The 21,444-nt window shown below is 47.0% G+C and overlaps 1 pseudogene; it reads right to left on the bottom strand.

Moving 5' to 3' along the window:
• Positions 1-15,696, bottom strand: part of LOC119268711 — a 46,318-nt pseudogene extending 30,622 nt beyond the window's left edge.
• Positions 15,697-21,444: the final 5,748 nt, after the last annotated feature.

The raw sequence follows: 21,444 nt of genomic DNA, 5'->3' as shown, positions 1-21,444 counted from the left end.
ATATATATATATATATATATATATATATATATATATATATATATATATATATATATATATATATATGTGCTAGTATTTGATTTATATGCAATTTGAGGTCAAAAATAACACTTAGTTTGCATATGTAGGTGTGGTTTACTTATTGCCTTCTAAATCTCCGTCGTAACCACCGTCGATCGCCCGCACCGTCCCGTCGCCGGCACCACCTTGTGGTGAGCCTCTTGTTCATGAAATTTTATATAAAAATTGATGTTTGTGTGATTTGGATATATAGTTACTCGTATAATTATCTTACCCGTATGTTGTTTGTTATACATATAGTGCCATGGTTTTGATATCCGTCCCCGTCGGCCCTCGTCCTTGTTATGATTCGGATGTGGTATATATATTCTCTTTTAAAACTAGTTGCATTTCGTGTTTATGACAAATTATGCCCATCAAGTTGACATAGAAATTTTTTCTAGGAGGTATGTGAACCAGAAATTCCAACCGACCCTATTGTCGAGAGGTTAAATTTAGTTGAAAGAGAAAACGAGTACTTGAAAGAAAAATTGAAAAGAATTGAGGGGGAGAAGATGGAATTGGAGTTGCATGTTGCCGATGTCGTCGATGATCACAAGATCAAGATGGAGAAAATGCGCTTGAAGATTAGAAAGATTAGAAAATATGCCATCGATAGTGAGGCTTGGCATCATTATGCTGTTGGATCCGTTGTTACCTTAGTTCCTATCTTGATCGTATTTGTTGTTGCATTTAAATGCTTTAGCTAGAGAGTTATTTGTTTGTTGCATTTAAGTGTTGTACAAACTTTATGTATGAACTTGTATTAATTTGGTCTATTCGGTGTTGTGTAATGAAGATGAGCCGGCAATGGATGTACGATGACCGATGCTCTCCCCAGTTCGTTGAGGGCGTGCATACTTTTCTGCTTGCGGGTGAGGCAAACAAGCGGGCGGATGGTTTTATGCCTTGTCCATGTGCTCGCTGTAAGAATGGTCACAATTACTCTACGTCAAGAACTATTCACGTCCACCTGTTTAAGTCCGATTTCATGCCCCACTATAATGTTTGGACCAAGCACGAAGAAAGAGGGGTTATGATGGAAGACAATGAAGAAGAAGAGGACGACGACAGCTATCCTGGCCATGGGTTCCCTGAATACGATGATACAACAATGGGGGAAGAAGCTGAGCCGGTAATGCGGGAGGAAGCTGAGTCGGCAATGCGGGAAGAAGCTGAAGAAGAGGCATTAGATGAGCCCGTTGATGATCTAGGTCGGGCCATTGCCGATGCAAAGAGAAACTGCGCAAGTGATTTGGAGAAGAAGAAGTTGCAGCGCATGTTAGAGGATCAGAAAAAAATGTTGTACCCGAATTGCGTAGGTGACAAGAAAAAGCTGGTCACCACACTGGAATTGCTGCAATGGAAGGCAGAGAATGGTGTATCTGACAAGGGATTTGAAAAGTTGCTGGTAATGATAAAGGATATGCTTCCAAAGGACAACAAATTGCCCGAGAGTACGTACGAAGCAAAGAAGGCTATCTGCCCTCTAGGGTTAGAGGTGCAGAAGATACATGCATGCCCTAATGATTGCATCCTCTACCGCGGTGAGTACGAGGATTTGAACGCTTGCCCGGTATGTGGTGCATTGCGCTATAAGATCAGCCGCGATGACCCTGGTGATGTCGAGGGCGAGCGCCCCAGGAAGAAGATTCCTGCCAAGGTGATGTGGTATGCTCCTATAATACCACGGTTGAAACGTTTGTTCCAAAACAAAGAGCATGCCAAGGCGATGCGATGGCACAGAGAAGACCATAAGAAAGACGGAAAGTTGAGAGTACCCGCTAACGGGTCGCAGTGGAGAAAAATCGAAAGAAAGTACAGGAAGGAGTTTGCAGATGACGCAAGGAGCGTATGGTTTGGTCTAAGCGCAGATGGCATTAATCCTTTTGGGGAGCAGAGCAGCAACCATAGCACCTGGCCTGTGACTCTATGTTTGTATAACCTTCCTCCTTGGTTGTGCATGAAGCGGAAGTTTATTATGATGCCAGTGCTCATCCAAGGCCCTAAGCAACCCGGCAACAACATTGATGTGTACCTAAGGCCATTAGTTGAAGAACTCTTACAACTGTGGAATGGAACAGGTGTACGTGCATGGGATGAGCACATGGGGGAAGAATTTGACCTAAAGGCGTTGCTGTTCGTGACCATCAATGATTGGCCTGCTCTCAGTAACCTTTCAGGACAGACAAAAAAGGGATACCGCGCATGCACGCACTGTTTGGACGATACCGACAGTATATATTTGGCTAATTGTAAGAAGAATGTGTACCTGGGACATCGTCGATTTCTTCCGAGCAGGCATCCCGTAAGAAAGAAAGGCAAGCATTTCAAAGGTGAGGCGGATCACCGGACGAAGCCTCGCCACCGTACAGGTGCTGATGTACATGATATGGTCAAGGATTGGAAGGTGGTCTTTGGAAAGGGACCTGGTGGACAACCTGTTCCGAATGATGCTGACGGACGCGCACCCATGTGGAAGAAGAAATCTATATTTTGGGACCTGCCCTATTGCAAAGACCTAGAGGTCCGCTCCGCAATCAACGTGATGCACGTGACGAAGAATCTTTGTGTGACCCTGCTTGGCTTCTTGGGCGTGTATGGGAATAGAAAAGATACACCTGATGCACGAGAGGACCAGCAACGTATGCACGGAAAAAACGGCATACATCAGGGTCATGCAAGCTACGCTCTTACCAAAGAAGAGAAGGAAATCTTCTTTGAATGCCTGCTCAGTATTAAGGTACCGTCTGGCTTCTCGTCGAATATAAAGGGAATAATAAACATGGCAGAGAAAAAAATTCCAGAACCTAAAGTCTCATGACTGCCATGTGATTATGACGCAACTGCTTCCGGTTGCATTGAGGGGGCTTCTACCGGAAAACGTTCGATTAGCCATTGTGAAGCTATGTGCATTTCTCAATGCAATCTCTCAGAAGGTAATCGATCCAAAAATCATACCAAGGTTAGAGAATGATTTGGTGCAATGTCTTGTCAGTTTCGAGTTGGTGTTCCCACCATCCTTCTTCAACATCATGACGCACGTCCTAGTTCACCTATGCGAAGAGATTAACGTTTTGGGTCCTGTATTTCTACACAATATGTTCCCCTTTGAGAGGTTCTTGGGAGTCTTAAAGAAATATGTTCATAACCGTGCTAGGCCAGAAGGAAGCATCTCCAAGGGCCGTCAAAATGAGGAGGTCATTGAGTTTTGTATTGACTTTATTCCTGACCTTAAGCCGATTGGTGTTCCTGAATCGCGGCATAAGGGCAGACTGGATGGAAAAGGCACGCTAGGAGGGGAACAAATAATATGTATGGACGGACATTCTCTCACTGAAGCACACTACACAGTTCTACAGAATTCCGCCTTGGTGGCTCTGTATATGGATGAACACAAGAATTTGCTACGCTCCAAACACCCGGAGCGGTCTGATGACTGGATTACACATGAACAAACCAGGAGTTTCGCCAGCTGGTTGCAGACACGTACCATGCATGACACCTCTATTGAAGATGACCTGTACTTGCTGTCCCAGTTACCATCTTCGAATATAATGACTTTCAAAGGGTACGAGATAAATGGTAATACATTTTACACGATCGCCCAAGATAAGAAGAGCACCAACCAAAACAGTGGTGTCCGCTTTGATGCAGAAACCAAGACGGGAAAGGAAATATATTATGGTTATATACAGGACATATGGGAACTTGACTATCGACGTGGTTTGAAGGTCCCTTTGTTTCGGTGCAAATGGGTCAATATGACACGAGGCGGGGTAACGGAAGACCCGCAGTACGGAATGACAACAGTGGATTTCAACAATCTTGCGTATGCAGACGAACCATTCGTCCTAGCCAATGATGTGGCACAGGTTTTCTATGTGAAGGACATGTCTACCAAGCCAAGAAAAAGAAAAGATAAGGAAGCGAATGCATCGTACGATAAGCCAAAGCGGCACATAGTTCTTTCTGGGAAGAGAAACATCGTGGGAGTGGATGACAAGACAGACAAGTCAAAAGATTATGAAAAGTTTGATGAAATTGCTCCATTCACAGTGAATATTGACCCGAGCATCCCATTAAATAATGAAGATTTTCCATGGTTACGGCGCAAAGGGACACACGCGAAGAAAAAGTTTCACACCCAAAGATCTGGGATGTGATCGGCTTCACTATCATCACTTTCTTCTGTGTTTCACACCTAGAAGGGAATCTCTGTAATAGTTAGGGTAGTTAATTATGTGTTTTGGCATTTGAAACGCGAAGAAATTTTATGTGCAAACAAATTCTTTCATGCCTTTACTAATTTTTAAAGTTAAGTTATTCACAAACTAGTGATTCACACTAATTTCAAATAATTCAAAATTTAAACTATTCAAATTTGAAAACTACGGGCACTAACAGAAAGTTTGTAATTTCTTGTACCTAAAGCAAAAATATTCACAAAGAAACTCTAAATACACAAAAAAAACAACTCAAAAATAAATAAAGCAAAAAAAATAAAAAAGCCCGCCTACTAGGCCAGAGCGGCCTGCATACGACTAGAAACCGAACCTGTTGTTGGGCCAGGATGCAGGCCCGCAAAGGCCCAGTAGGCCAACATGGCAGCACAGAACATGTAGGCCCAGTAGGCCTGCTTTGGAGAGGAGCTCGAGAGAGCTACCGCACGGGGGTTTATAAACCAGTGCGGTCGCCCCTCGGCTAGCGAGGTGGGACTAAACTTGCGCACCGCACCTGCGCCAGCGCACCCCCTTTAGTACCGATTCGTGGCACCAACCGGTACTAAAGGGGGGCCTTTAGTACCGGTTGGAGCCACCAACCGGTACTAAAGGGGGTGCGGTTCCCGCCGCTTGACCTGGCCAAAACAGGCCTTTAGTACCGGTTGGTGGCTCCAACCGGTACTGAAGGTGCCTTCTATATATACAACACTTACGAAAATTTCATTCTCCCTCTGTTTCCCCATTAGTGCACCGCCCGCGCGCCCCGATCGATCGACGCCGTCGCCGTCGCCGCCCCCGTCCCCGTCGCCGCCCTCGTCTCCGTCGCCGCCCCGGGCCCGTCCCGGTGGCGCCGTCCCCGCGTCGCCGCCCCCGCGTTACGCCGCGGCCCGTCGCCACCCCAGGCCGTCGCCTCGCCGTCGCCGTCGCCCCGCTGTGAGCTCTCCCCCTCTAACCCCTCTCCCTCGCCCCCGGCGGCCACCATGGGCGCCGCCCCTCCCCGAGCCCATACACACACACAAGCATGATGAACATACACACACACACACACATGTACATATGTATGAATTAATGCATGTATATATTAGTATATACGTATTTTGTATGTTTAATTAGTTTAGATTTTTTAGATTATTATTTTTCACTAGTATATATGTAAGAATGCATGTTAGATGGATATAATTAGTGTTTAATTATTATGGATTTTTTTTATATAATGTTGTTTTTCAGTTTTTTAATGGATGTATAAAAGTTGTGTTTTCTGTTTTTAGTGTTAGATGCTTAATTAGTATGAAATAGCATATAGAATTTTGACATATGCAATGATAGCATAATTACTGTTATATAGAAATGTTAGAAATTTTAGTTATCAAAATCCAATCATTAAAAAATGTTACTTTTTGCGGGCATATAGCTAGTATTTGTTCTCGACGATGCCCGGCCCGCATCCTCGCCGTCGACCCGTCCGCGACGACGTCCGACTGACCCATGTCCGGGACTGGGCTCCGCCGGGCTGGCACTGGGAGGTGCTGCCTGGAGGGGCGCGCCGCTTGATGAGGAACCCGACCCCGGGTCCCGTCGTCGACCCTGATCTCATTTGGTGGCGTTCGCGTGGGCCAATTTCGGTGCGGAGGGAGCCGGCCCCGCCGGAGGTGGTACGTCGCCGTGTCAGGGAGGAGGACGAGCACGTCCATCGCTACATGGTTGTGTTAGAGGGCGGCAGGTTCTCCAATACCTGGCAGTTTCTTCAGGGATCTCACTTCAGCTATGATCCTGTGAGGGTTCCTTCTCTTTGGGTGTCCACCGCCCGCGCCGCAGGAACCGCGAGTGTCGTACATTCTTCTGTAGTATTCGATCTTTATTAGCTACCTAGCCAGTGATGTACTCGATATATAATATTCAAGATGATGTATTCGAGATTATATATTATTCGAGACGATGTATTCGAGATTATATCTATTATTCGAGACGATGTATTCGAGATTATATCTATTATTCGAGACGATGTATTCGAGATTATATCTATTATTCGAGACGATGTATTCAAGATTATATCTATTATTCGAGACGATGTAATTTGAATACTAAATTGTTTTATATTTCTTTTGGCATAGTTAAATAAAAGCTATGGCGGACAATACCGACAGAGAGGGAGAACAGACCATGTTCGATATAATACGCGGGCCAGATGATGATCAGAATGAAGAAGATTATGACGGCTCCGAATTTCTAAACAACACCGGAGAGGGTGATATGATATTCGATCGCGACGACCGAATTGATGAAGTCATGAACTACGATTATGACAACACCGGAGAGGTATATATATTTATATAAGCAGGCATCTGGTGATCATCGCATGTTTTAAATGAGTTGAAGATATATTAACAAATCGATCTTTCTTCTTCCAGCCATCCGGATCGAGCAAATCTTCACGCAACAGGACAAAACGAGGCCCGAACAAAAAGTTGAAGGAGGGCGTAAAGTATAATATCGAGGCAATCAAACCTAATGGCGAACCATTAGTGCCTAAGAAGATTGCGGACAAGTTCGTTCGTCAGTGCGGAGTTCTTGTGAAGGACCAACTCCCGATCTCCCTCCAAGAATGGAGAGAGCCGGCAAAGCCACGTCCAGATCTTACTTTTGTCGACGACAGACAAAAAGTCTGCTTTGGGATACTCTCATGGAACATTTCACCCTACCAGATCATTTCACAGAAGCAGATGTGCAGAAAGTCAAGGACGCTGCTCTTAGGAAGATGGCGGTTGCATTCAAGAACCACAAGAATTGTGAATGGGACAAGTACGTCAAGGGAGGAAGGAATACTCCAGTATTCGAGGGAACACTAGAGAATCAAAGTGCTCATTGGGACGATCGTGAAATTCAAGGATTCAGAATTATCTAAGGAACGGTCAAGAATAAACAAGGCCAATGCCGCAAAAAAGGATAAGTTCCATAACCTGGGGCCAGGTGGCTATGCGGTGGGAATGCCTAAGTGGGATAAGTCTGAGAAAGAGATGCTGGATGCAAGTGTCACTCCAGAAACATTGAGCTGGCCCCCCAGGTGCAGGACTTGGTTCTATGCGCATGGGGGGGAGTTGGACCCGAAGACAGGCAAAGTTTCCAAGAAGGCATGTTTGGATGGAGCCGAAGATAAGCTACTTGTTGCAATAGAAGAGGCTCGATTCGGGTTGTTCGAGCCCAACAGAGAGAACGACGAGCTTACGCGTGCCCTGGGAAATCCTGAACACCCGGGAAGAACACGAGGCATGGGCGCTATTCCGTGGTATGAGGGGTTTTCGGACTGGAACGCCAACTATAGAACCCGTGCGAGAAAGAAGATTGCAGAGGAGACGAAGAGGAGGATGGAGGAGGAGCAGAGGAAGCTCGACTATGAACGCCTTCAAGGCCTAGAATCAGCGCACGCAGACTTGGCAATCAAATTCCAGCGGCAGCAGGAGCAGATCGACTCACTTAGCCAGCAAAGGGGGTCTCAGCAGCTTCAGCAGCTAGCGGATGATCCAGCATTGGATACCACCGCCCCATCCATGCCGAGAAGCAGCGTGGGTTCCGCCCCGTTTGACGCAATACTGGATAGATACCCCGTGGATGACATCGCGGAGAACACTAACTGCGAGCTACACTTCAAAATTAAGAACATATCCTTGAAGGTGGCGGACAGCGTTGCTTATACAAATTCCCCCGATGCAACCTTCCATTGCAACCCGATTCCAGCAGGCTATGCTCGTGTCGTGGTTGATGAGGTGGTGGACCAATATTCGGGGCTAGAGCTTGACATTCCTGGAGGTGACGAGGAGCACACACTCGGAGATGCCAAACATCGTATCATCCTATGGAGAAAGGATTGCATCATCTTTCGAAGGCCACCGACACCGCGTCACCCGGCTCCTCGTCGAAGTCCGCCACCGAGTCAGCAGACTCCCGCTCCTCCAAGTCCACCAACGCGTGAGGCCACTCCTCCTCCTCCAAGTCCGGCAAAGTGTCAGGCCACTCCTCCTCCAAGTCCGACACAACGTCAGACATCCACTCCTCCTCCAAGTCTGGCACAACCTCAGGCCATTGCAAGTCCGGCACAGCTTCAGGCCACTCCTCCTCATCCAACTCAGCCCCGTCAGCCATCTCCGCCGCCTCAGCAATCGCAGAAGAGACACCCCGCAACTATGGTGCGTAGCGGTACGAGTCGAGGTCATAGTACAGGAAGTACAGGCGGAGGCAAGCGATATAAATATGGTCCAAACCTCACTACTCCTCTTCCTGAGAGGGCTTACGACAGGACCGAGGAGCAAACCAATGCCATAGTGCGGGCAGAAGTCGATGCCCATTTTGGACCGAAACTGCCACCGCCGCCAAGGGGGAAAGTGCCTGTGAAAGTAGTTAACCACTTCATTCGTATGGCTCAACCACCAGCTCCTAAGCCTGTTGACACAGACTATGAGCGCCACATCAGGAAGTTACATCGACAACGTCTACAGAAGGAGGCGAGCTCGAGCTCGAGCAAACAACAAGCCGCTGTAAAAAAATGCGGGAAAACTGTTGCCCAGCTGGGAGAACAGGCGGCGCAATCGATCCCCCCGCTTGTTGTGCCGCCAACAACACGTGACAGTACGCGCGCCCAATATTATTGTGGGCAAACAGTTTACGTTCTCGAGGTGGGCGATGTGGTAATAACCCAGGAGCATATAATGCAGGCTGAAACTCTCAACATCACTGTTGGACAACTCCTCGAGATCAAGGACATGCCTGTGCTTACAGAGGAGGAAATAAAACGGAAATATGCCCGGGGCCAACCTTTGGTCAAGCCAGAAGAGGTCAAGAAGCTCCCAACGAGAATGTATGAATTGCATCAATGGTACATGGACATTACCAAGAGATCCGATCGAGAGTCCCTCAAGGTGCAAGTCAAGAAGGATCATTACTACCATGAGAAACCTGTGACCGTTGAGTATTCTGAACTATTTCAGTTATACAATCAAGACGCACTCGACAAATCTATCGTCAGTTGCTATTGTCTGTAAGTGATTTCTTTCTGTAATTTAAGTCTCAAGCTAGCTGTAGTGATCCTTTTGATCAATCATTACTTGTAATTATCCTCACTATATTCTTTTTTGTGGTATTATGCAGGATGAAGATGTATGAAATGAGAAAAGGTGGACGCTATGGCATTGGGTTCATTGACTCAAACACCGTTAATGAATACACATGGAAAATAAATAAGCATCATGAAAAGCAGGTAGAGGACAACATGCTAGAGTTCTTGAAGCGCCTCAAATACAATGAAGATATACTACTTCCTTACAACTTCCAGTGAGTCACACTTTCTTGTACTACAAATTCTCTGTTTTTGCCTACTAGCTAGCTACATGTTTTTGCTTACATATGCCCGCTTAATTAAGACATGTAAACGTGTGTGCATGCAGATTTCACTGGATCTTGTGTATCATTAAAGTTGACGCCGGAACAGTTCAAATACTGGACTCACTACTCAAAGCAAATAGTGACTATAACATCTTGTTTGGGATAGTCAACAGGTAATTTCATTCAATATTAACTATATATCTCGGCCTATTTAGTTCGTCATTTCATGATATGAACTATTTAATAACCCCTTTATTCATTTTCTTTGTCGGCGGGCAGGGCTTGGGCAAGGTTCATCAGCGTCACGGAAGGCGAATGGAAACGACAACTGAAATGGTTTCGACCCAAGGTAAGTAATTAAGTAGTACTAGCTAGCTAGCTAGCTGCCATCTCTTTAATTATCATGCTTGATTAATTATTATCTGATCAAATTAAATTCCATTCTCGTAATAAAGACCCTGAAGCAGGCGCAGGGGATTGATCTGTGTGCATTCTGCGTTTGCGAGAACATTCGCATGATGGCGTCCGAAAGGAGCAGATCTCAAAGACAGGAATGGGTACGCTTGTCAGAACACTATTAACAATTTTTACACCATTATCGATATCTAGTCACACAACTAATACACATGCATATTGATCTCCTTCTTAACAGTTCAAAGAGGTGCGGGACAAGCTCCTAGAAACGGAGCGCGTAGAAGCACTTCAAGAGGAAATAGCGGGATTTTTGCTTGACCAGGTCATAAATCCGAAGGGAGAATACTATTACCCGCTACCGCCCCCATCGACCAGGTCATGAACCACTTCCAATTGTCATCGTGCTCCGAAGGCACCAATTAGGCTAATGCCACTGGCTCCGAAGGCAACATGCATATGTAGGAGAAATTGCATATAGCTATACATGTGTGTATGTGTGAATTAATATGGTGGTTTGTGAGACATTGATGATATATATATATGATTGGTTCTACTAGAAATTCTATATATATATATATATGCATAACGTGTAAAATGTGTAGTATCGTAAAATACCAGCAAATGAAAAAGAATTAAAATGGAAAACACAAAATTAAATGAAAAAGAAATCATAAAACCAAAAATCCCCAAACATTTTAGTACCAGTTGGTGTTACCAACAGGTACTAAAGGGCTCCCGGCCCCCGGAGCTGGCTCGTGCCACATGGTTGCCCTTTAGCACCGGTTCGTGCTGAACCGGTACTAAAGGGGGGGGGGCTTTAGTGACCACACTTTAGTGCTGGTTATGGAACCGACAGTAAAGGGCGTTACGAACCGGTGCTATTGCCCGGTTCTGCACTAGTGGAGTAGGACTGCTAGTTAGCCAGCTGAGCTAGTATATATACTCAAGATATCCCTTGTAATCTGTACAACGAAAAGAGATCAAAACAAAGAGAAGCAAGGCTCTATACGAGCCTTTGGCCATCATATCGATTCGGTGTCTTCACGCTTTGTTCGTCGAAGTTTATAAGTCGCTGTGTTTCGCCGACGGCGCTGGAAAAGTTGATTGCTCGAAGCAAGTCTAGCTAGCTTACTAGTGATTCACGTACACACGTAAAGCGGGACAGTGCATAGGCACTGTTTATCAATCAAGCAGTGAGCCTGTGTGCTTGCTAGCTTGTATGTGTGTATACAGCTTCGGGTGATTTGATCTAGCAACGATCAAAAGCCAACAATTGGTATCAGAGCCTCGACGATCTACGATGACGGATAGCGACACTTAGTCAGTCAAGTCCGGCAACGGCGGTTTCAAGGGGAACAAGTTTGGCAACGGCGGTTTCAAGGCGAACAAGAACGGCGACAAGGTGAAGAAGGGCGACAAGTTAGCAACCAGTGGTGGCGGAACGGGCGGCGCCAACGTGCAGGCGCATCGCAACATCCCCATCCAGTACCGGATACTCGCCGATGCCAACTATGGCGTGTGGGCGGTGAAGATGAAGATTATTCTCTGAACCTTATGAGTGTGGGAGGCCATTATGGACGACGACGTCGACGAGGAGTGCGATGAAGGTGCCATGGCCTCCATAGCCCAGTCTGTGCCAGATTCCGTGCTGATGACATTGGCGGAGTTCGAGACAGCAAGAGAGGCGTGGAACACACTCAAAGAGATGAGGATTGGAGAAGATCGCGTCACGAAGGCTCGGGCACAAGTGCTGAAGCGCCAATTTCACAAGTTGCAGATGGACGAAACTGAATCGGTGAACGACTATGCCATGCGTCTGACTACTTTGGTGGGAGAGATCCGCGCGCTTGGTGCAAAGCTCGAGGAGACCGAGATTGTGGAGAAGTTTTTCAGTTCGGTGACTGATAAATTCACATACATCATCGGCACACTCGAGCAGCTTTACGACATCGACGACATGACCATAATGGAGGCGATCGGACGCTTGCGGACATGGGAAGAGAATGCTCGTGGCTGTCGGAAAGGCAAAGGAGGAGGTAGTGACAAACTCATGTACTCGCGCGTAGATTGGGAGGCCCCAAGTAGCAAAGGGAGGCGCAACGTTGGCGAAGGCTCAAGCAACGCGAAGCGCGGCGGACAAACCAAAGAAGGCAAAGGAAAAGGCAAGCCACAAGGTTGTGGTAAGGCGGACCGATCTAAAGAGCGGAAGCCAAGGAACTTGGATATGTCCGAGGTCAAGTGCTATAACTGCAACGAGATGGGTCACTTTGCGAAGGATTGTCCAAAGCCTAACAAGCGGGAGATCAAGGCAAATTTGGCGAAGCAGGAAGAAGAACGTCCAGGTCTTCTGATGGCCGAAGTTTGTGATCTCGTGGAGCCTAACAAGCGGGAGATCAAGGCAAATTTGGCAAAGCAGGAAGACGAACGTCCAGGTCTTCTGATGGCCGAAGTTTGTGATCTCGTCCAAACAGCGGTTGTGAAACCAAACCGGAAGGTGCTACTTCATGAGAAAAATGTAACACCAAAGTTATCCAGGAGCTAGAATGTGTCGTGGTATCTAGACACAGGTGCCAGTAACCACATGACGGGGTGCAAGGAGAAGTTCCTTGAGCTAGAATATGATGTTCAAGGCTCGGTCAAGTTCGGTGATGGTTCAAATGTGGAGATTTGCGGGCAAGGTTCTGTCCTCTTCGAGGGTCTCACAGGAGAACATCGCATACTCACCGGAGTGTACTACATCCCACGGCTTCGCAACAACATCATCTCTGTCGGGAAACTTGATGAGAATGGATGCAAGGTGGATATTGAGAACATAGTGATAACGATCTTCGACAACCTCCGAAACATGCTAGCGCGTGTGAATCACACGCAGAACAGACTCTATATCCTCAACCTTGATCAATCTCAACCGGAGTGTTGGCTCGCCAAGAGTGATGATGATTCGTGGTTATGGCATGCTAGATTTGTACACGTTAACTTCTACGCCTTGAAGAAGATGTCGAAGATGGAGATGGTATCTGGGATGCCGTTTATCGACCATGTTGATCGAGTATGTGATGGGTGCTTGGTTGGAAAAGAGCACCGCAGGCCGTTCCCTGCTCAGTCTACCTATCGTGCAAGTGATGCACTCGAGCTGCTCCATGGTGATCTATGTTGCCCTATCACCCCAGCAACTCACGGAGGAAAGAAGTACTTCTTTCTTGTGGTAGATGACTACTCGAGATACATGTGGGTCTTTCTCCTACTATCTAAAGATGAGGCGTTTGAAGCGTTTAAAAAGCTGAAGGCTGCAACGGAGATGGAACACAAGCTGAAGGTTCGTGCTCTAAGGACAGATCGCGGCGGAGATTTACGTCGAACGAGTTCAATGACTACTGCGAGAAGATTGGCATAAAGAGGTTCCACACGGCAGCTTATACGCCACAGCAGAACGGGGTTGTTGAAAGGCGCAATCGAACCGTTGTTGATATGGCTAGAAGTTTACTCAAGAGCAAGAACTTGCCGGGGACTTTTTGGGGAGAAGCTGTCTCGACGGTGGTCTATCTTCTCAACCGGGCTCCAACGAAGGCAGTGATCGGCAAGACTCCGTATGAAGCAATTTACGGATGGAAGCCGGATGTGTCTCATCTACGGACATTTGGGTGCGTGGCCCATGTGAAGACGGCGGAGCCGCATCTCTCAAAGCTTGCCGATCGTAGCACCAAGATGGTGTTCATCGGATACGAGAGGAGTTCCGGCACCAAGGCATACCGCTTCTACAATCGACGAACCAAGCGTCTACGAATTTCACGCGACGTCGTGTTTGAAGAAAACCAAGCGTGGAATTGGAGCGCAGCTGCCGACGATGCTCCAAACAGTAACATATTCACAGTTGAATTTCCAACTGATGATGATGCAGGGGAGGACGTCCAGGTGATTGGCAAGACGCCCAACCAAGGTGGCCACAATGGTAGTGATCATCATGGTGCCGACACCAACGACGACGCGCATGGGTTGCAAGGTGATAGCGACAACGACGCGCATGACACGGGCGGAGATCTCGACAACGAGGCGCATAGTGACAACGACAATCAAGATGATAGTCACGGTCACGACGACTACACCGACGATGAGGATGCCAACGATCCGGCATCTACCACACCCGAGACTCAACGGTCTTCTTCAAGTGCATCGACTCCGACACTATTTGTGTCGCCCCCTTCGCAAGCCACGATGGATTCTTCCGGGCCTCGTTGCTACAAGACCCTCAAGAAAGTCTACAAGTACGCAAAGCCAGTTACGCTCGAGTACTCCGATTTGTGTTTACTCGGAGTTGAGGAGTCGGCGAACTCCGTAGAGGCGGGCAAAAGTTCAAGTTGGATGCACGCCATGGATGAGGAGATGAAGGCGATCGAGAGCAATGGGACGTGGACTTTGGTAACCTGACCTCCGAACCAAAAGGCCATAGGTTTGAAGTGGGTTTACAAGTTGAAGAAGGACACGAAGGGTGCCACTGTGAAGTACAAGGCAAGACTCGCTGCAAAGGGCTACGTACAACGTCAAGGAGTTGACTATGAGGAGGTGTTTGCACCGTTTGCTCGACTCGAGACAGTGAGAGTGCTCCTAGTTTTGGCAGCACAAGAGGATTGGAAGGTTCATCACATGGATGTTAAATCCGCTTTCCTCAACGGCGATCTCACAGAAGAAGTGTACGTGGAACAATCCTTTGGCTACGAGAAGAAAGACGAAAATAGAAAAGTTTACGAGCTCAGGAAAGCATTTTACGGGCTGAAGCAAGCGCCAAGAGCTTGGAACTCAAAGTTAGACCGAAGTTTGGTCTCGCTCGGGTTCAAAGGATGTCCCCTCACGGATGCGAAAGGCAGTCTTTCAAGCACCGAAAAACAGGTGAAGATTGAAGACGCGGTCAAAGAGGAGCGCTGCCGTCAAGCCACGGACGAGCTGACGGCAGCAAAGACGGTCCTGAAATGCTATGAAAAATGGCAAACGCAATGCCAAAGATTATGATAGTAGTAGTCGCACTTGGGATCCAGGCCGAAACGGGGATGTCAAGCTTAGGGGGTGAATGTAAGGAATAAACATGACACCGTGTACGTCTCGAGTACGTGTCCGTGTAGTGCTAGAACTCCTAACCGAGTAGGACTGCTAGTTAATTAGCCAGCTGAGCTAGTATATATACTCAAGATATTCCTTGTAATCTGTACAACGAAAAGAGATCAAAACAAAGAGAAGCAAGGCTCGATAGAGCCTTTGGCCATCATATCGATTCGGTGTCTTCACGCTTTGTTCGTCGAAGTTTACAAGTCGCTGTGTTTCGCCGACGGCGCTGGAAAAGTTGATTGCTCGAAGCTAATCTAGCTAGCTTACTAATGATTCACGTACACACGTAAAGCGGGACAGTGCATAGGCACTGTTTATCAATCAAGCAATGAGCCTGTGTGCTTGCTAGCTTGTATGTGTGTATACAGCTTCGGGTGATTTGATCTAGCAACGATTAAAAGCCAACAACACCGCAGCAGCAACAGCTCCCTCGCTGCTCGTCGTCTTCCACGTGGGCGGCGACGAGCTGGACCTTGTAGGCGGCCTGCGCGGCCTGGTAATCTTCCGGCGCGGGGGCGACGGCGGCCATCGGCGCTCTCTTTCCTGGCCGGCAGACTCAGATCTCGGTGGTCTACCTCACTCTTCTCTATCGCTCACTCTCTCCCACCCTCCTGCCGACCAGATCGATTCACGCCCACACCGCACAGAGGAGATTCGCCACCGTCCGGCGATTGCGACAATGAGGATGTGGCGCTTGAGAGAAGGCAGGAGGATGGCGGCAGAGGCGGAGTTTGGGAGGAGGACAACGAGCCGCGCGCAGGAGGCGGTCGTGATGCAGGAAGCCTTGGAGTGCCCGGTGTCGGCACACTGCATGGTCGCCAAGCACCGCTGTGCGTCATCTCTGGAGCCCCTGCACGTCCCAGACTCACCTCCACGCTACGTGGACCAAGATGTGTTTTTGCCACGTCATAGTTAGACTTTTCTGTACTATTCTATGACGTCTGACACCAAATGATGCATACTACATAGACGCCATAGAGGAAGAGCAGGTCACTCCTGAGCTATATAAGCTTACTATCCATGATCACTGCACTGTCACAGAACAAGTCCACACAACAAGTCCATGCACAAATTGGTCATGTGCGTGTCCATGCCCATGATTGTCCTGTTCATCTTTGAAATATTCTACATGTCACAAAATCAATAAAAATAATCATTGCTGTAAACAATAATCGCACACTCTGGAGCCCCCGCACGTCCCAGACTCACCTCCACGGTACATGGACGGAGATGTTGGGTCCGTGCACACAGAGTTTTTGCCACGTCATAGTTAGAATTTTTTGTACTATTGTATGGCATCAACATCAAATGATAGATAAATAGACGCCATAGCGGCAGAGCAGGTCACTCATGAGCTCGATAATCGTGCTATCCGTGATCACTACACTGTCACGGAACAAATCCACACGACAAGTGGGTCAGAAATTGCAATTGCACAAATTAGTCATGTGCGTGTCCATGCCCATGATTGTCCTGTTCACCTTTGAAATATTCTACATGTTACAAAATCTGTAAAAATAATAATTGCTGCAAATAAACTAGTCCATGACAATAATACTTTGCTTGAGATACACCTCATGTCCATGTGAAGTTATCCATCGGTGTGCACAAACCCTCACCTTCTTGGTGGCATATGCATCAGGCATCCATCATTTATCATAGTAGATCAAATTGTTAGGAATCCCATGTCAAATAAAAGTCATGACTCAGTTTGTGATGCATATCAAAAATCAAAAAGTCATTAGTTGGCTTATCCGCTGTCTAGCCGTATTTCGAGTGCTCTTCTAGATCTTAGTCAAGTGAAACCTTTCTTACTCCGTGCATGATTCGTGAATGGAGTCGACAATAATAGAAGTAGCTATGACTTGACAATAATTTGTGAATGTTGTTAAACTAGTTGTTACCGAAAAAATTGTTAATAATTTGTGCATGCAAGAGATTGTTATTGACTTGCTGGCATTGGCAAAGTAGTACCTAGGAATAATACGAGTTTCAAGATGATGTGGCGATCCAGTCTGTCGAAGGCGTTCATAGGGATAGGATGCGCGCGTGTGTGTTCATACATAGAGGTGGATGTATATGCGTTTATATAAGCATTTGCGTCTATACTGTGTTAAGAAAAAATAGACATATGCCAAAAAAATAAAGGTGTGAGGAGGAACTCGCACCGGTTGCTTGAAAAAGAAACGAGAAGCCTTGGCATGGCCGGTAGTAGGAGAGGAGAGAAAGCTTTGGCTTGGGCTTGATTGGGCATTGGTTACGGCTGGGATGTTCACCTCATCGAGCTGGAAGGCTGTCACCTCCCGCGCGTCAGCCGAGCGTGGTGGTGCGCGCTTGTCGCTCCAGCCAGCTACTGAGCTGGTAGTACATCGGGGTGGTGGGCTAGAGCCCGTGGCAAATATAGTCGACCACGGCTGCTTTGCGAGGGCCCGTCAAGGGCTCTCGTTGCAACAGGATCGTGGCGCCTGTTGTGTTTGAAAGAAAAAACAACATGCCCGATCCTTCCTCACCTTTATGGGAAGGAGAGAAGAGCCATCAGACGCACTAATTTGTTATGATGAGCTGGTCGCTGGCCCAAGATTGATTATTAGGGCCTGTCTGCGCTGCGGGAAACCTTCTCCAGCCGTAGGTTGACGTCAACCTACGGCTGGAGACGACGTGACAACCCAAGTCCCGCATTACCATCCGCCGTATGTCAACCTACTTGGGTTTCCATCTCTCACCATGGAGATGATGTATTTTTTTATTTCTAAATAGAGGTAAGAACTCACGTATTTTTTTAATGAAGGCTATGTAAAGTGGCGCTCGCTCACGGTGATAATTTTTTCCTTTTTTATTTTTTTATTATGGAGGTGAGGCTTTTTTTTGAGATATTTTTTAGATGGAGGCAAGGACCTCATGTATTTTTTAAATGAAAAAGTGCGCACAACTATCTCCTAAGCGGCGCCCCAACCACTAGTGTGCATACATGCATGGCTGCATCCCGTCGAACCAACACGCCCAGGAAGATGATGCGCTCTCTCTCTCTCTCTCTCTCTCTCTCTCTCATCTGGCGTCCACTGCCATCGGTTTTTATTCGTTTTATTTTACAGAGTCGATTGCATTCTGGCTTAAAAAAATGTTGACTACATTCTTTTGGGTTGATTATAAGTGTCTGATGCAATTATGATCCATGCTGCAAACTGTTTTCTTTCATGTGATATAAGTGTTTGGCTCGCCATGTTACATCAATGTAATATTTGTTGCATCGGAAAGTCGGTAGCGCGGACACTGCAAAGGGCGGTTGGCGCTACCGCATACTCACGTTGCGCTGTGAGGCCTGGTCGGCGCTGCTGTAAACTAGACATGCAATGCTGCAACTCTGTTGGCCGATTCTTTTTGGCGGGCGCTAACGCGTGGCTCGAGCAATTTAGCGGTGATCACCGTTTTGCAACATGACTCATGTTGCGCTTGGAAGGTTTGCAACAAGGTGAGTGTTGCAAACATTCATCGCGACACAACATTGACAATGTTGCGGCCGTCGCAACATGTCCCATGTTGTAGTGAAATCTCCCAAGTTCTAGTCATGCCGCACAACATCGTCCATGTTGCAATCGCAACATTGACAATGTTGCGGCCATCGGAACATGTCCAATGTTGTAGTTGAAAATATCCCAAGTTCTAGTCATGCCGCACAACATCGCCCATGTTGAAATCGCAACATCGCCAACATTGCGGTCGACGCAACATGTCCCCATGTTGCAGTCACAACATCTCCCAAGTTGCACCCGTCACCACACGACATCACCCATTTTGTGGTCGCAACATCGCCAACATTGCAGCCTCCACAACATGGCGTACGTTGCAGTTGCAACATCTCCCAAGTTGCACCCGTCGCCGCACAGCATCGCCTGCGTTGCAGTCCCAACACATCATTGACATAGTTGCTACGGGGTGATGTTGTGAATCAGGGGGACTCATATTTCATAGCTGCATGGGCGCCCTGGCACGAGCATGCCATCTTAGAGCATTATCTGCCACACCCAGCGACGCCTTGGAGCAACTGGTGCCCCCTCGAAGTACCGGATGAAGCTACATGTTGTGGTCGAATGTTTGAACGTTTCAAGGTAGTCTTTTGAAACTCAAGGTCAGCCGCCCCGCCGATGATGTTTTTGTTCCCGCAAAGCCGTACCATCATGCCGCAAAACCAAGCGTGATGTTACAAAATTTGTTGCTGCTACTGATAATAATTGTCTCCCAACACCATTTTATTGTTACTATCATTTAAAAAGGTTTCATTTAAAATTTCAGTAAATTTTTAGGTGTACCCTATTTTTTTCTAAATATCAAATTATTATTTAATGATACGTGTGCGTACTTTTGGTTGCAATAGCCAGTGGGTTTTACTACAAATCTACACCATTTTTTCTTTAATTCCTATCTCTTTTTAAAATGTAACTCGGCAATAAAGTTTGCCGTGGAAAAGAATTGACATAGATGCACAAACTGCACACAACATAGATGCACAAAGAGCTGACATAGATGCACAAACTGCATATAGGAGACGTACTCGTCGACGACGAGATACCTACGGTGACTTCGTAAATTTGAAGATGATATGTCGGCTCAGTCTTTTGAAGGTGCTCATAAGGTAAGGTGTGCGTGTGTGCGTTCATAGGGATGAGTGTATGCGCGTGTATATGAGCGCTTGCGTCTGTACTGTGTTAAAAAAAAATCATTCATAATTGCCCATGTACGGTCACGCCAATTAATTTTTATTTTAAAACCACCTGAATGTAAAATAATTTCATGAACTGGTCATTGGTAATTCTAATTTTAGTTCTGTTTATCTATAGAATGAGTGTTCTTTTGTGGAGTTACAGAATCAGTGTGTCAATGAATGGAACATCTTCCCTCCTCCCGGGTTGCTCGCGCCTACACAGTGACCTCCACACAACAACCCCATCGCTGTGGTGTTCGCAACCACGTCCTGCGCACGGTCTCTCGCTGCCCACGTGTAATACACGACGTCGATGTCGCACCGGACTGCAAGGTAGTCGTCCACGAGGTAGCCCTCCGACATCTCGAGCTCTTCCTTCCTGATGAACCGGAAGCACTGACCCCAATTCAACGTAAACCGCCTCGACAGTTCGACGGTGTGCGGCGGCGCCGCTGGCGGCTGCTTGCCGTGGTGAGGGACCAGAGTTAAGCGCGCGACCGAGTTGACGTGGTCGGGCTCAGGCTGGCCGGTGTGTTTGTTGTGGGCGAGCTCGAGGGCAAGGGAGATGAGGTCGTTTCTCTGCCCCAGGTGCCCGTTGGGGTAATAGAAGATGCACCACCATTGGCCGACCGCCTCGACCTGGCAGGACCGGGCCGACGCGCCCGCGCCGAGCAGCTTGGTCTGCGAGTATCCTACGATCCTAAGGACGTGGCAGCCGCCGGCAGCCAGCGTGGTGCAATGGTGGAGACGGAGATGGCGTCTTTAGATGTTTCAAAAAAATTCTGAAAAACTTTGTGGATCTTCACAAGACATATGTCTACGACCCATAAAAAATCAGACCCATATTTGAAATACCTATTGAGAAACAAAAATGACAAATCTAGAATGAATAGTGTAAAAGAAGACAAAACATGAACAGTGTCAGGAATGATACTATTCACATACAGTTTTGTCTTTTTTGTTTCTCAATGTATATTTTGAATTTTGATCTGAATTTTTAGGGGTTATAAACGTATGTCTTGTGAACATCCATAATTGTTTTCAATTTTTTTGAAACATCTAATGTGACTTTTTAATTTTTTTAGCATGGGAGCATGTAATAGGTGGTATCACCTGATATCCCCCCAGCATGAGCACGTCAGACACATGATAGAAAGAAGCACAAAGCATATATAGATGACTTGCACACATACATGCATATTTACTGATGGTTGAAACAAAGCGGAACGATAAAACAAAGAGGAACAATAGAGCGAAGGAACATTTGCCATATGCACAGAGCAATAGCATTTGTTCACTTAATTATATGGCTTAGCAACAACGAGGTACCAACACACGCAGGCAGCTTACAGCCACTATAGGCTTTAGCAGAAATGGGCACAGGCGCTGTAGCATGTGCCACCACACGTAAGGAAGGACGCGTACTTGCATGACTGGCATGCAGGAGGTTTGGCGGTGCAGATGCCGCTGCACGCAGTGTCAGAGTAGTTGACGCAAACGTCAACACAGTCAGCGAGACAATCTTTGCATTCTGTGGCTGCCACAGGCTGGCCCATGTTCAGCACAAGCACGACGCAA

Source organism: Triticum dicoccoides, chromosome 1A (genome assembly GCF_002162155.2).
Source record: "Triticum dicoccoides isolate Atlit2015 ecotype Zavitan chromosome 1A, WEW_v2.0, whole genome shotgun sequence".
Lineage (NCBI taxonomy): Eukaryota > Viridiplantae > Streptophyta > Magnoliopsida > Poales > Poaceae > Triticum > Triticum dicoccoides.
This window is presented reverse-complemented; position numbering and strand designations above follow the sequence as displayed.